Source organism: Miscanthus floridulus, chromosome 6 (assembly GCF_019320115.1).
Source record: "Miscanthus floridulus cultivar M001 chromosome 6, ASM1932011v1, whole genome shotgun sequence".
Taxonomy (NCBI): domain Eukaryota; kingdom Viridiplantae; phylum Streptophyta; class Magnoliopsida; order Poales; family Poaceae; genus Miscanthus; species Miscanthus floridulus.
In genome coordinates, this window is record NC_089585.1 from 102,453,796 (window position 1) to 102,466,721 (window position 12,926).

The following is a 12,926-nucleotide window of genomic DNA, read 5'->3' on the forward strand; positions in this document are numbered from 1 at the left end:
TTTCGTCGAGCCCACCCCAAGGAAGAACTTGAAACAATCCACATTTTACATCCAGAATCCAATAATCAGTATGAGCTTACAATACTTAGTCCATTTCATACAACAAGAGTTCTTAGAAATTATTTATTACAATATCAAAGTTCAGAGTGCGATAATTAAATAGCGGAATGAAAATAAGCATCTAGCGGAAATGATACAAGGATCCGTCTGTGCCCACCAGAAGAATCATCCACACAAGGGCTACTCCTCAAGCTGCACCTGCAACAGGGGTAAAATAAACCCTGAGTACACAATGTACTCGTAAGACTTACCTAACTAGTGGGAATAGTTTCCTGACTCTCAAGGAGTATGATAGGCAATATGGGTTTGTTGTTTTATTTTTATTTACGAAAAGCATTACTAATAGTTCATCCTTACAGTCAAGTTTTATTAGCAGTCATGATTACATCATTAGCTAACCATTCTAGGTAAGCACCTGTTCTACTTTCAAGCAAGAGTTGAGCAATCAGAATCATTTTACCATCTTTCATCTTTCAGTTCTTACTACAGTGCTAGACCATAGCCAAGTTGTACCATCTCATGGAAATGATTATTCACGAACCAATATATCCTAGCTGGGTATCCCAAAACACACGCCTTGTTTGTACCCTAGGCACAAACAAGACCAACCCATTCCACTCCTGTCAAGGGGTCCAGGTCCCCATCCAAACTTGGACTCTAAGCCCCCACACTTGAGACCCAGTCTCAATATGGTACTTAGACCTCCACCTTTTCCCGCCTCCAATCAGTCGGTCCAGAAAGAGCCGGAACCCACAACAAGAGCGTAACGAGCCTTCCCGCTTCCATAAGCAAGTATGTGCTCAGGATAATAAGTCTATGATCTAACTACCATCCACAACAACAGACAGTCCTTAATCGACATGGACAGGGAAAACAGTGTAACCAAGTTAAACCCCATTGGTGCGGGACGCAACCTGTTACACCCACCAAAAACCATACCATATCCCTGTCTTGTCTCCATTTTTCCTTTCATCATTTTATTATGAGAGTAATAATAATCACCTAGTGTGAGTAACAGTAGGTTACTCACGCTACCAAAAACCTAAGCATAGCAGCTACTCGAACCTGCACTAGTAAGACTCTTAGGACAAATATATTTATGCAGGTGGTTTCCATAAAATTCCTGTAACATAAATGCACATAACATATATAAACAGTGATTATTAAAAATAAGGGGTTATGCACCGGGGCTTGCCTTGGGCAGGCGCGGTGTCAGCTGAGTTAGTCAGTGGCAGCTTTGGGACCTCCTTCTGCACAAGAATCTCCTCCTCGTACTCCTTAACGATCTCCTTGAACTCATGATCACCGGTGGTCATGATCTCCGCCAACTCGTTCTCTACATGCATGCGATGATGATGCAACACTTATCATTTATGCAACAACAATTTTTAAAATAAGAATATGCATACTAAGCTACTAAGCTAGCTCTAATGACTAAGGACTGAGCTAACTATCATTTTTACTAAACAAAGTGTTGAGTTCAACTAACAAACACCTAGCTTTACAAATGAAGAATATATATTTATATCTACTAATGATTTAGTGTATATAGAAACAAAGAGCATTTAACTATCCTGATGTTTAGTCTATTCTAAAGCTACAAAAATTATAGTGAGCACATAATAATATCATGAAGCTACTATAAAATTTTTAGGACTAAATCTACCACCAATTTACCACAAGAATTCCTACAATAATTCTCCTAATAATATTAATCATTTTCAAATGATTTAATAGCTCCTGGTATCAACATGTACATATATGAACTAAATACACTAACATATAGAGCACAATTTTAGAAACCTAACAAAATTTATTTCATAATTTTTGGACACCTACATGATTTTAATATAATTTGCCAAAGATTAGCTCAAAAATTAAATTAGAAAACTATTTCTAATTCCTTAGGAAAAGAAAAACGAAACCTCCCATGCGGCCCACGCGTGGATGGCCCATGGCGAAGAAGCCCACGTGCACTGGCATTTTAGCATAAAAGCCCCGCACTTTCTGCTATTAACGCGACCACTATGCACCCTATTCCTTTAGTCAGCGATTATGCATGAAGGCCCCCGAAGAGACTCATCTTCGCATCGGGAAGGTCGCCGAAGCCCTTGCGCTCATCGGCGCGACGGTGGCCAACATAGAGCCACTACGTTGGCCAACTAGGACCCGCATAGACCTTGCTTGGGGGTCGATGCTCACCTACGGACCGACGCGCAACGCTGGGCAGCGGTTAGAAGACCGGAGACGAAGTGGGGCGACTTCTCCACGTCGGCGGGCAACCTGTGGTGGCGACGACAACGTTTTGGTGTGCCATGATGCTAAGGAAGCAGTAGAGGTAGTGGGTGAGCATCAGCGACTCACCAAGGACCTAGACGAGGCGATGGTTCAGCCGGAGATGCTCCGAGCAAGGCTGGCCATGTACACGCGACAAGCTTGGCAATGAGCCACGGCGGACATGACTGCATCAGCAGTGTTAGGACAATGATAGGGGTATGGCTCAGGTGTGCATGGCAAGGAAGGGTTCGAGGCGAGTCTAGCAGTGTAGCCAATTTGGCTCGAGGTGGTCATATGGGAGCTGCCCTCGGTGATGGGTGGACTCGGCCTTATCAATATGGTGGCGGGGAAAAGCTCCAAAATGGAAGCTCGACTGGGCGCCATTCAAAGCGGGGTGGGGGCAGGTAGCTAGGTAGCTGTGTGATGGAGCCAACAACGTGATGAATCGGGCGATGACGACTCCTCCCTGCTTGATTTTAATGATGCGGCTCAGTCCACCAAGGCCGCAGCGAAGAGAGAGGGGAGGGGGTAGGTCAGAGCTTAGCTCATCCTTGCCTAGGTGGGATACGAGTAGCGTGATCAGGACACCCACGTGCATGTGCTATGGAAAAGGCGTGCGTGCATCTGACCGACATGGCCCGCGCGGCCGTAGTATCTTAAATGACAAGGCGACGGTGGCTTGGCCATGTGCGCGCGGCAGTGGCGGCCTTAAACTGGGCCGGTAGAGGCACATAGGGTACAACGGACAAGCGCGAACATGATGATGATGCGATGGCAGCAGCAGCGACACAGCACGAGGCTGGTCGGTATTGCGGTGAGGCAGCAGTGGGCGAACGCGACGGCGAGGTGATAGCAGTGCAGCGTGGCCGTGGCGGCACCAATGGCGACAGCACGAGGCGGCACCAACAAGAAATTGATCTACACATTTTATCACATGCATTAACACATAAACATAATTCTCATAACATGTTTTAGTAAATAATTTAGGGTGTAACACCGAGGGTGTAACAACTCTCCCCCTCTTAAACAAAATCTTATCCCAAGATTTCATGTGAGTGCCTAGTGTAGGAAAAGGATAAGAGTGAGCTTTAACATAAACTATTACCTCAGCACACCGGGGAGAAGATGGGGATAATGCTCCAGATTATAACTCTCCTATTCCCAAGTTGCTTCATCCTCTGAATGGTTTTGCCACTGGACTTTATAAAATTTTGCCACTTTGTTTCTAGTTACTCTCTCTTTTTCATCCAAGATTTTGATAGGATGCTGAATATAAGAAGGATCAGGTTGGAGAGGGAGTCTGTAACACCCCATGTGTTTGGCTTCCACATTTACACTTGCATTTCATAAACATGAGCATCATTCATCCATTCATGAGCTTAGATTGTATGAAACATGCTTTTGAAACATTGCAACATATTGTTATATTCTATGTGTGTTTGTTTTAGAAAATGAATAGTGTGCAACACTCAAGTGCAACATGTGCAACTCATTTTAGTGAAACATGGTTAGCTAGTACCATGCCACGAACTCATGAAACACATGAAACATGGTTTTGAAACAGAAGTAACAAAGTCACTTGTTTTCCTTGTTTTAGTACATGGGATGCTTGATTTTGGGTGACCAATGTGTGGTGTGGCTAATTATCCTCTTAAGCAACTTTGTTATACTTAGAATGTCATTAGGAACAATGTTCATGTTGATCATTTTGCCTAATTAAGTCTCCAAGTCATGGTTTGACTAGTGTTGACCCCTAGAGCTCTTTTGTTTGACTAATTAAAAAGTATAGCTTAGAGTGTTTGCATGTCTGAGCAACCTAAAGCAAAGTTGTAGCAAATTTTATAAGGAACAAAAGTTATTTTATGACCATCTCATGAAAATGTGCAGAACTAATTATTTGGAACTAATTGTTGCATTAAGTATAGGAACAAAAGTAAGTATAGCTTAGAGTATATCTTTTATCGTTGATGATGCATTAAGTATAGGAATTGGTTGGAACTAATTGTTGCATTATATATATCTATCATTGTCCAGATATCACACTTGAATCCTATTTAAGTTTAGGAACAGGTTAAATGCTTAGCCATGCTTAGTGTGGTAGAAGTCAGGTGATTTCCTATCACCTGCGAGCTTTAGGATGAGGTGAATCACGGTTGGCTATATTTGCTATCGTGGACAAGAACCATGCTAATAATGAATGAAGACCGGGCAGAGTCTTGTGTAGGGTTGGACATAGTGACCCCATCTGTGTCGTTTAAGGACCGATACGCTGTACGTCCTTATGTCATGTTGAACGTAGCCTAACGTTTAGCTGGCCGGATAACTCGTTCCAACCATGAAGCCTAGTAGCTCAATTTAGGCCGGGGACGCGAGCAGTTGGTCGCAATCTAGATGATAGTAAGGCTGTGTGGAGAGCCATTGGCGTAAGCCCAAGGGCGGGTTAAGTCACCAAGCACTCATGGCAGAGTGGTTCTCTGATTTTGCGGCACTAATCGGACTCGTGACTCCTGAATTGTACCAAAGGTGACTTATTTGCGACCCTAATGGGGGGAAGTAGGGTTTGTGTTAGGAATACCCCTCCAACTGGATAGGAATTGATTCGAATCGCCGTCTCTTCTAGATAGTGAGAACTTGACTGAGCAGTGGCAACGCAAATTCAATTAGTTTAACGATATGGTTAAATGGATGATGATGATAATGTTGCCACGATTTATACCTGCTATGGTTATTAATGTTTGCATTTTAATCAAATGATTACTTAGTACAGGTGCTAATATAGATGATAGGTTAATGGCTAAAAGTCACTGCTAGCTCAGGTTAACAGTTGATCATTATTACTTATGCTTTTCTGCAAAAAAAAGTGTCAGCCAGATCCACTAAATTAAGCTATGCATGATCCTTGTTGTCATTTATTTTGGTTTTTGACGGGTAAGTCTAGCTGAGTATATTCTCGTACTCAGGTTTTATTCCCTCTTGTTGTAGATGACCTTCTTTATTAGGGCTTCTGTAAGTATTGTCTCCACCCGGTGGGTGATGAAGACTAGATCATGGGCATGATCTCTATTTATCTTATTTGAATGCTTTTGTAGGATGTGATCAGCAAGCTAGTACTTGTATTTGAACTCGGGTGTGTGAGTTAAACTATTTGCTTCCGCTACTTTACAAGACTTGTTTTGTAATAACGATGACTCTAAGGTGTTATAATCTAATTGCAAACCGTCTGTGAAATGTTGTAACATGTGATGTGTTATGTTGAATTACTATGATCTTGGTTGTATGCAAGTTGGTTTGAAATCCTTTGTGGTTTCAGTTGACTACCGGGTTTATATGGGCTCAAGTGCGAGAATTTGATCGTTTCGGTGATTGTTTTTGTACTTGTGCTCCTATAAATTGGTCAGTTCTGTGACAGCTGGCATCAAAGCTAGATTCAACACTAAACATGCCATACGTGTATTTAAAAACAAAAGCTTTTGTTGCGAAAACGGTTTTCCAACTAATAGTTATATATAAGTGTTTAAAACTCTAAAGTTATATAGTGTGCTGGTGATCACATCCCTTGTAGCCCACTTAAGGACTTTCAGGTGGCTTATATAATTACTAACTGGAGGGAAATTGATTGTTTCTATTTCGTCATCCATGCAGCGTGCTATTGCATGGGTGCCATTCGCTTGAATGGTAATGCATGGATCAATTGCCTCTATGCTAAGGTAAGTGTGAGTTGTGAGAGCATGACCGTCCAACTGTTGGTCTAGGGGAGAGTTAGTTGTGGTTACTGGAATATTTACATGTTGCATATATGTACATCTGAAGGTACTTAATTGTGGGTATATCTGTAGGGTAGCTTTGGATACCAAAGTATATATATCTGGGGATGTATATATGGAGAGTATCTTAGTTTACTACTTTCAGTGTTAGCATTATATCTTGTTGGGTTGGGTTGCAATGAAATTTTCTGTAGGTACGCTAACAACGCACCGTGTAGACCGATTAGCTACCGCTAATTGAGAGAACGTATGTATGCCACCGTATATTCCGCTAGAACTTAATTTTTCTTAGGTTTGTGAGGACGTACGGAACGAGCATGCATCATATTCACTCATGTCATTCATATTGCATTCCTCCCTCCATTATAATTGCGTATCCCAATTATTAAGTTCCATCTCTTAACAAAATAATCCTCTCATGAGAGTTGCATCCCTTTTTGACACAGATGGCCGTGCCCGTGTTTTGTCCTGGTAGCAGCACCTTTTTGGACCAGTTTGGTATGCCTACCTTGCTCTAGAGGGTGCTAAGCTCAGTTGGGTACCCAGAGGAACCCCGCTACACATGGAGGCAGACGGTGCAATTAGGAGAAGTGCCATGGTACATTGTGACCTTGGTAGTGCCACAGAACCCCACGAGACCATTGTGGCATGGGTGGAGCATCGAGACTGATGGGCAAAGCCCATGGGAAGCCATGCAAGTTGCTACCCTCGATGTGCTTATGGACATAGCATAGTGTTTTGGAGATGAATTAGTGGGTGGACCAGCTGCATCCATTCCTCGAGTGGCTCCTATAGAGGTTGATTGGACTCAAGAAGTTGGTCAGGCCTTGGTTCGAGGCTATGGTGAACGTGTTCAGAGCGACAATGTGGGAATGAGTGCTATGATGGCCATCTTGAAGCTTTGTCAAGTTAGGTAGGACACCCTCTCTAGTGTGTTAGAAGAAGCTGGCAAAGCAATGGCAGCCTAGCACAAGTTCAGGTTGCATGCCCGCAAGTATCGCCATAGGGCGGAGGCATGTGGGTGAGCTCAGCTGGAAGTAGATGAGATTAGGGGCATTACAAATTATTGCCTACAGTAGTGGGGGCAAGTAGCACGCGAGAGAGATGAGCTTCATAACCAGCTTATGAACCTCACCATAGAGAGAGATGAGGCGGTACAGGAGTTGGACCGTGTGACCCGTCATAGAGATGCAACCCTAGAGTTGGCAGAAGAAAGGCGTCAGGGCTAGATCATGGCTAACCACAATGCTTTTCAAAGGGAGCATGAGCTCCAAGGCAGCTTGAAGAGCTTCAGGTTAAGCACCATCAACTGAACAACCATCTGTTTCCTATTCCTCACCCCATTCCAAGGTATCCTAATGTGGGTGGACCTCAAGTGATTGAGGCCAATGAAGAAGAGGACGTGCAGATGGATGTCAATGCAGCTGAACCTACAAATGAAGAAGAAGAGGAAGATCTTGAAGAAGTCCAAGGTGTTTCTGATGTGGACAGTGACCACTTCGATGAGTAGTTAGCTAGCAAGTCTCACTAGTTTAAGGTTTTGCAGCCATTGGTGTAATGGACTTAGTACTATGACTAATGTTGGATGTACCTTTTAATTCAAACTTGGCATGTAATATACCTTAATCCACTCCCTTTGGGATGCTTATCTTGTTGGTTAAGTTTAAAACTTGTTATGTTGGAATGCACTACGAATGGCGCTAGTAATCAATTGGTGATGTGGAGATTGGAGAATGAATTATTGTCTCTATTTTATTGCATGAATTTTTTATTCTCTCCAGTAAATTTAGTTTAGCGTAATTACATTATTTCTCTCCAATGTGCTAACATCACCAATACTTGCTGGTTGCGCATTATTGCAGATGCCTCACACTCGTTCCACTGGTGCGCCTGGTGATGATGATGATCTCCCACTACCACCACCGCCCACACTAGCAGAATTGATGGCAATTCTTGCTGAAGGACAACGCACTATGGCTAAGGCTCTCCGCACGATTGCAAATCGTGATGGTCGTGGTGCATGCCAAGGACCAGAACCAGATCAGTATAGCGACTTCAAAGATTGCCTTGACACTAAACCACCAATCTTCAAGGAGGGCAAAGAGCCCCTCCAAGCTAATGAGTGGCTGAACACTCTTGAGCAGAAATTCTATCTGCTTCGCTTGACAGAAGTGCCGAAGACTGAATATGCTTCTCACCAACTGCATGGGCCAGCTGTATTTGGTGGAGTCATTATCGGTCCACTATGCCCACTAATGCCCAAATTACTTGGGATCAGTTCAAGTCTGCTTTCAAGAGAAATTATATTCCTTCTGGTCTCATGGCAATCAAGCATACGGAGATCATGAAGGTAACCTAGGGGAACAAGAGCTTGAATGAATACCTGCAGGCTTTCAATAACCTTGCAAGGTATGCTACTGAGTTTGTTGATACTAATGCCAAGAAGATCGCTAGTTTCAAGCGAGGACTTAGCCCCAAATTGATGAAGACTATGGGAAATTGTAAGTGTGCTCACTTTAATGAGTTTGTTAGTGATGCTTTATCTCAAAAGAACAACAATGCTGTATATGCTGCTTCAAAGAATCGCAAGAGAGCCTATGAGGCGGGTGCCTCACAATCCAAGGCTCCAGTCACACATAAGGCTCCATTCCGTCCTTTGGCATTAGCTACTAAGTTCCGACCACCGCTAAAGAAGAATCTAGGCAAGACTGGATGTCGCAAGGCTTTTACAGTTGCTCTTCCCAAGGGCACTACCAGTCAAGGCAGTTCTAATGTTTCTCCAAGCAACATGTCCTGCTAGAACTGCAACAAGCCAGGTCATTGGGCAAGGAAGTGCCCTTACCCTAAGAAGAATAACTACCAAGGTGGCCATCAGGGGCAGGTGAACCACACTAATATTATTGATATTCTGTCAGGAGAGGTAGTAACGGCTGGTAAGTTTCTGGTTGATCAACACCCCATAGTTGTACTATTTGATTCGGGTGCTTCGTATTCTTTTATTAGTCCCACATTTGCATCCAAGTTTATGCAGAAAACATACACTGTTGCATCCAAGTTTATCCCAACCAAGCTTGTAGTTGGGGATGTGCAACTTGAGATAGAGGGGCGAAGTTATCAGGTTGATCTGGTAGTTTTACCGGGGCTAGGTATCGACGTGATATTGGGAATGAACTGGATGACTAGTCATGGAGTGCTTATTGATACATCGACTAGAGTAGTCATGCTCAGAGATCCTTGTAATCAAGAAGGTTTTCTAGTGCAGCTACCTAGGGACATCAATCTTTCTTGTGCGGCTAATGTGGTGCAAGCAAAGGTTATGGTAGATATCCCTGTAGTGTGTGATTTTCTGGATGTTTTTCTCAATGATTTGCCCGGGTTGCCCCCGGATCGGGACATGGAGTTCAAGATAGAATTGCTACCTGGTACAGCGCCCATCTCTAGAAGGCCTTATAGGATGCCTCCCAACGAACTAGCCAAACTTAAGACCCAGTTGAATGAGCTTCTAAAGAAAAACCTTATCCATCCTAGTTCGTCTCTGTGGGGGTGTTCGGCTATCTTTGTGAAGAAGGATCAATCACTATGCATGTGTGTAGATTATAGGCCTTTGAATGCAGTCACAATCAAGAATAAGTACCCTCTGCCATGCATAGATATCTTATTTGATCAATTGTCTAAAGCAAAAGTGTTTTCTAAGATTGATTTGGGATCGGGTTATCATCAAATCAAGATTCGACCTGAGGATGTTCCAAAAACTGCATTCTCTACAAGATATGGTCTGTATGAGTATCTTGTTATGTCTTTTGGATTGACCAATGCCCCCGCACACTTCATGTATTTGATGAATTCGGTGTTTATGCCCAAGTTGGACAAATTTGTGGTGGTATTTATAGATGATATCTTGGTTTATTATGAGAACGAAGAAGATCATGTTGAACATTTGTGAGTGGCTCTCACTAGATTGCGTGAACACAAGCTTTATGCAAAGTTTAGCAAGTGTGAATTCTGGCTTCATGAGGTACCTTTTCTCGGACACGTGTTGTCCGATGGTGGAATTATGGTGGATCCACCAAGGTGCAAGAAGTGTTGGACTAGAAGGCTCCAATCTCGGTGCACGAGGTTCAGAGTTTTCTAGGATTGGCTGGCTATTATCGTCGCTTAATCCTGGATTTCTCTAAAATAGCCAAGCCTATGACTCGGTTGCTACAAAAAGACATGAGGTTTGTCTAGACTTCCGAGTGTGATGCGGCTTTTCACACCTTGCGAACCCTTCTAACTTCGGCTCCAGTTTTGGCGCAACCAGATATCGAGAAACCTTTTGATGTGTTTTGCGATGCATCAGGTACAGGTTTAGGAGGTGTTCTTATGCAAGAGGGTAGAGTCATTGCTTATACCTCTCGCCAACTTCAGAAGCATGACGTGAATTATCCTATGCATGACTTAGAACTCGCTGTAGTTGTTCATGCTTTAAAGGCCTGGAGACATTATTTGCTTGGCAATATGTGCAACATCTACACTAATCATAAAAGTCTTAAGTACATCTTCACTCAACCTGAGTTGAATATGTGTCAGAGAAGATGGCTCAAGTTGATCAAGGATTATAACCTCCAAGTGCACTATCACCCTGGCAAGGCAAACGTCGTTGCAGATGCCTTAAGCAGGAAATCTCATTGCCACTCTTTGATTGAATGTGACCTCCATTTGTCAAAACTCCTACATCTTGTAGTCCTTCACAACATCACTGTCAGTTGTACTCTACAGAGTCGAATTATCGAGCTACAGAAGATAGATCCAGGTGTGTTCCACATCAAGCACAAGATGAAAGAGCAAGAAACCAAGCATTTTCGGGTAGATGAGAATGGCGTGCTATGGTTCAAGGATAGGTTAGTGGTTCCGAAGGATAGAGAGCTTAGAAATCAAATCATATTTGAACCACATTCCTTGAAATTATCTATTCATCCTGGTAGTAGCAAAATGTATCATGATTTGAAGCCTCGCTTTTGGTGGACCAAGATGAAGATAGAGATAGTCGCTTATGTGGCTAGGTGTGACACTTGTTGTCGAGATAAAGCTGTACACATGAAGGCTGGATTGCTTTAGCCACTCTCTATTCCAGGTTGAAAATGGGAGGAGATAAGTATGGATTTTATTGTTGGACTCCCTACTACTCAGAGGAATTTTAACTCTATTTGGGTGATTGTAGACCGTCTGACCAAGTCTGCACACTTCATTCTTGACTGCATAGATTTCCATCCAACTGACTATGCGGAGTTGTACTTCAATCAGATAGTCTGACTTCATGGGATACCTCACACTATTGTCTCTGATAGAGGACCATAGTTCATTGCTCGCTTTTGGGAGCACTTACACGGATTATTGGGAACTACGTTAGTAAGAAGCTCAACCTATCATCCGCAAACCAATGGACAAACTGAGCGAGTAAATCAAATCTTAGAAGATATGCCGAGAGCGTGTGTCATCTCGTCTAAGGGTTTGTGGGAAAAGTGGTTGCTCCTAGCTAAATTCTCTTACAATAATAGTTATCAAGAGAGTATCAAGATGGCACCGTTTGAAGCTTTGTACGGCCGAAAGTGTAGAACTCCGTTGAATTGGGTCGAAGCTGGTGAAAGGAGATATTATGGAATTGATTTTGTTCAAGAAGCTGAAGAACAAGTCCGTACTATCCAAACCCATATGGCCGCAGCTTAAGCTAGGCAGAAAAGTTATGCTGGTCGCCATAGAAAACCTATCGAGTTCAAAGTTGGAGACTTTGTTTATCTAAAAGTCTCACCCATGAAGAGTGTCCAACGCTTTGGTGTGAAGTGAAAGCTTGTGCTGAGATATGTCGGTCCATTTCAAATCATTGGACAAAGTGGTAAGGTAGCATACAAGATCCAATTACCTCCTGAGATGAGTGCTATCTTCAATGTCTTTCACGTATCTCAGTTGAAGAAATGCCTTCGCGTCCCTGAGGAGAGGGTTCCACTGGGGGATATCGAGTTAAAATCGGATTTGACTTTTGAAGAGAAACTGGTCCGAGTAATTGACACTTAGGAACGAGTGACTCGGAGTCAGGTGGTCAAGTTTTACAAGGTCATGTGGAGTAATCAGGGTAGTGAACGCGATGCAACGTGGGAAAGAGAAGATTATTTGAGGGATGGTTATAAGGAATTCTATAAACAATTGTACGCTTGTCAAATCTCGAGACAAGATTTTTTTAAGGGGGGAGGGCTATAACACCCCAGGTGTTTGGCTTCCACATTTGCACTTGCATTTCATAAACATGAGCATCATTCATCCATTCATGAGCTTAGATTGTATGAAACATGCTTTTGAAACATTGCAACATATTGTTATATTCTATGTGTGTTTGTTTTAGACAATGAATAGTGTGCAACACTCAAGTGCAACATGTGCAACTCATTTTAGTGAAACATGGTTAGCTAGTACCATGCCACAAACTCATGAAACATGGTTTTGAAATAGAAGTAACAAAGTCACTTGTTTTCCTTGTTTTAGTACATGGGATGCTTGATTTTGGGTGACCAATGTGTGGTGTGGCTAATTATCCTCTTAAGAAACTTAGTTATACTTAGAATGGCATTAGGAATAATGTTCATGTTGATCATTTTGCGTAATTAAGTTTCCAAGTCATGGTTTGACTAGTGTTGACCCCTAGAGCTCTTTTGTTTGACTGATTAAAAAGTATAGCTTAGAGTGTTTGCATGTCTGAGCAACCTAAAGCAAAGTTGTAGCAAATTTTATAAGGAACAAAAGTTATTTTATGACTGTCTCATGAAAATGTATAGAACTTGCTCAAAAAGGGCC